Source organism: Micropterus dolomieu, linkage group LG07 (genome assembly GCF_021292245.1).
Source record: "Micropterus dolomieu isolate WLL.071019.BEF.003 ecotype Adirondacks linkage group LG07, ASM2129224v1, whole genome shotgun sequence".
NCBI lineage: Eukaryota > Metazoa > Chordata > Actinopteri > Centrarchiformes > Centrarchidae > Micropterus > Micropterus dolomieu.
The window spans coordinates 16,022,350-16,026,518 of NC_060156.1; positions in this window are offsets into that span (position 1 = coordinate 16,022,350).

Here is a 4,169-nt window from a genome sequence, read left to right on the forward strand (position 1 = left end):
TATTTCCGTTTTGTGATTTCCGCTGGGGAACAAAGTGAAGATGCACGTGTAGGTTCCTTCATCGATCAATGTGACCCTCGATAACTGGAGAGATCCGTTGTTGTTTTTAACGTCCCCAATAAATTTAAATCGATCATCCTGTCCATTGACAAACTGTGGTCCATTTGAATACACGATTGTGAAGAAATTGTCATTCTGAGGTTTTCCTCTGGTCTTCCTCTGCCATGAAATCTGCGTGAGAGGCTCCGTGGTGTCAATGAGAGTGCACGGTAAGATTGCAGTCCCACCTTGCACCACGGTCGCGCTTCCTCCAATCACCTGCAGAGCTGTAAAGTGCATAAAATCTAATCAGCTTTTCAGATCACAACTCAGAAAGCACAAACACATTAATAAACACACGTGGATGGAAGCATTCATGCTGGGCCTGGGCAGAGGATCTGGAAGCTGGTGTCCTCCTTGCAGAAACACAACAACTACATCTTTTTCTCTCCGCCCACACAAGGCCCGTCTTTAACTCACTGAAATAATGGATTATTAATGGATCATTTTAAGATGCTGGCTTGGTATTTAGTAAAGATGGGAAAATTGATCTTCAGTTTATCTCATGGTTGCTACATGGCCACTGCCTTTAATATTAGATAAATAAAATAATAATAGTAAACAAATAAAATATTGCTGTTTCTCTCTGGTACCTCCACAAGACTAACAAGGTACAAGTTAAATTTATTTGGCATACAACATGCTACAAAGCAAACAATAAATAAAAAAATTATAAAATTCTATACAGAATAAATAAACTATCTTGCATGGTGCAGTGCTGAGGGTAAATTTGAATTTAAGAGTATCACAGCCTGGGCGAAGAAACTGCTCTGAAGTCTGGTGGTGTGAAAGGAAATACATCTGTTTCTCTTGTCAGATGGCAGCAGGGAGATAAGGTGGTTGCTGGGTGGGTATTGTCTTTTAGTATAATTTGGGCTCTGAGGCCTCACCTCCGAGATATCACTGATGCTCAGTAAATGGGTACCAATAATCTTTTGGGCGGTTTTTAATCACACGCTGCAGTGCCCTTCAGTCATGGGCTGTGCACATCCTATGCCATTTGAGCTCTGTCTGCTCTTGTGTTAAATAATACGTGTGGGCCACCATTTGTCCAAATTTCTCTTCTTTTCTTACTTCTAATAAACCAGACGACTACTACTACTAATGTTACTTGCTGTTCTTCATTTACTTCGTACGTATTCAACTGTAGCTAACCTAAAATTTAGTTATGCAGTTTAATAAATTTATGAGAATTGTGAATTATGAATTTTTAAGATTCATAAAATCAAACCAGATTCCCCGTTAAGGGCACCACACACACACATATACATATACACATATATATATATATATATACATACATACATACACACACACACACACACACACACACACACATATACACACACACACACTTTTTTTCCCTGAGGAAATTCAGGGGAATCCAATTACATGTTTACTGACAGCTTTTACAGAGGTGTGTCAGAAAACAGACTGGGAGTCAAAGTATATATATATATATACACACACACACACATATACACACACACACACACACACACACACACTTTTTTTCCCTGAGGAAATTCAGGGGAATCCAATTACATGTTTACTGACAGCTTTTACAGAGGTGTGTCAGAAAACAGACTGGGAGTCAAAGTATATATATATATATACACACACACACACATATACACACACACACACACACACACACACACTTTTTTTCCCTGAGGAAATTCAGGGGAATCCAATTACATGTTTACTGACAGCTTTTACAGAGGTGTGTCAGAAAACAGACTGGGAGTCAAAGTATATATATATATATACACACACACACACATATACACACACACACACATATACACACACACACACTTTTTTTCCCTGAGGAAATTCAGGGGAATCCAATTACATGTTTACTGACAGCTTTTACAGAGGTGTGTCAGAAAACAGACTGGGAGTCAAAGTATATATATATATATACACACACACACACATATACACACACACACACACACACACACACACTTTTTTTCCCTGAGGAAATTCAGGGGAATCCAATTACATGTTTACTGACAGCTTTTACAGAGGTGTGTCAGAAAACAGACTGGGAGTCAAAGTATATATATATATATACACACACACACACATATACACACACACACACACACACACACACACTTTTTTTCCCTGAGGAAATTCAGGGGAATCCAATTACATGTTTACTGACAGCTTTTACAGAGGTGTGTCAGAAAACAGACTGGGAGTCAAAGTAAACAGCAACATGCACAGTACAAGTGTAGGCAGATAAGTGTTATTTGCACAGTACTGAATATTTTTAGAAAAATACCATGTCAAAAACTCTGTCAGTAGCTCCTGTGTCTGCTTTGCATGATTTAAAAGAACCAATCAGAGAGCCAAGCTGAGCGTATGTGTCATAGTTTCTAAAGTCGTCCGTTTCTGCCCGTCTTCACTAAAACGCCCTCCAAAATTTTAAAACGAAAAACGATGTCAGCTGCGTTTTAAACCTCTCTGTCTTAGGTCGGTGTTTTCGCCGTTTTAGTTTGGACGGGAGGTACAAACGTTAGCAAAAGGTCTCAGTTTTAAAACCAAAATGCAGTGGTGTGGGTGGGACCTCAGTTTCATGGGGGAGATTATGGGTTTTTTTCTAATGTAGGTGTAGTGGAGATTAATCCTCTCTGAATGTTGGTTCTGAAAGCAAACTTGTGAGGGTCCAGGGTGGCTGGGATGTTGTTCTTTATATGCTAAAGAATCTCTTTCTCAAAGCACTTTATCAGGTACATTTTAGATACAAACATTTTGGCCATAAGAAAACAAAACATCACAATCTAACCTCTGTCCAGCATCATACCATACACAAAGACTTAACTAACATACTCATTTTGACACCCCAAAGTGAGTACTGACCTCAGCCTCGCCACATCTATGAAAACTGAATTGAGTTTTGATGCCTCTTCTCTGATTCAATGTTTTTATCCAAGAGAAATACACCATACAAAACCTCATAGGTCTACATTTGCACTAGTTTAACCAAAATCACTTATACTTTATACCAATGTAACTTGGAATCTTTGATGCAAACAGAATAGTACAGCCGAAAGTGATTGTATACCTTCTCACTTATTAGTCATAAAAAAACAAATGGAACATCACAAATAATTTCCAAAAAATATTTTTTACTTTTAGGGACTGTGAATTTGGTACACTTTATGTAAAAAGACCTTAAATGAAAAAGTGATGTGATTTGGGGGACAGTACACTGTATGAGAGTGAAGTTATTGAAAAGGCCTACTTTTAACGTTATCCTCCTAAAATATAATTACTAAAACCGTTGTGACACTAAAGCCTGTGAGCCATCAGATGTGTTGCCCCTTCTATGCGGCCCTTAGCACTCATGTAATGATCTTTGTCCAGATCTTCTTTTTCGAGAATAAAGTTGTAGTTAGTTGTCTGCTTTACTATAAGACAACCCCACCACCACCCCAGCTTTGCTTAGCCTACTTCCATGAGATTCTATTGTGACTATAAATTAGACGCAATACAAGTGTCCTCCTAACGTTAGCCTATAGGCCAAATAAATTTAAAACAAATAAAGAATTTCACCTTGTACAACAGTGCTCTGGATCAGCGTCGACACAAAAACAAGCACGACGTTAGTGGTACTCCTGGAGAAACATATGGTCCATAAAATACGCAGCTTTTCTCTTAAGTCCATTGTTTACCTTTTTACAGTCCAACAGTCTACAGTTTAACTAAGCTTGCTGCTTCCTCTCCCTACCCTCTCTTATGGCAAGCCATTAGTGCCAAAAAACGCCGCGAAAAACGCCGTTTTATTTTGACACGCCGTAAAAAGCGGCGTTTAGTTAACAAAACGGCGTTTGTTAACTAAACATATGGCGTAAAAAGCAGCGTTTTCTAAAATGATAATGATCTCCGCCTGTGGATTTTACAGCCACTAAATTTGAACTGTTGTCACCCAATCAGTACAGAAGAAGAACAGACCACACTAATTCAGCACTGATCTACTTTACTGTGATCGTAGCCACCCAAAGGCAGAAAGTAACCACAGACAAGCATGAAAAACTCAACACAAAAGTCCCAGACTG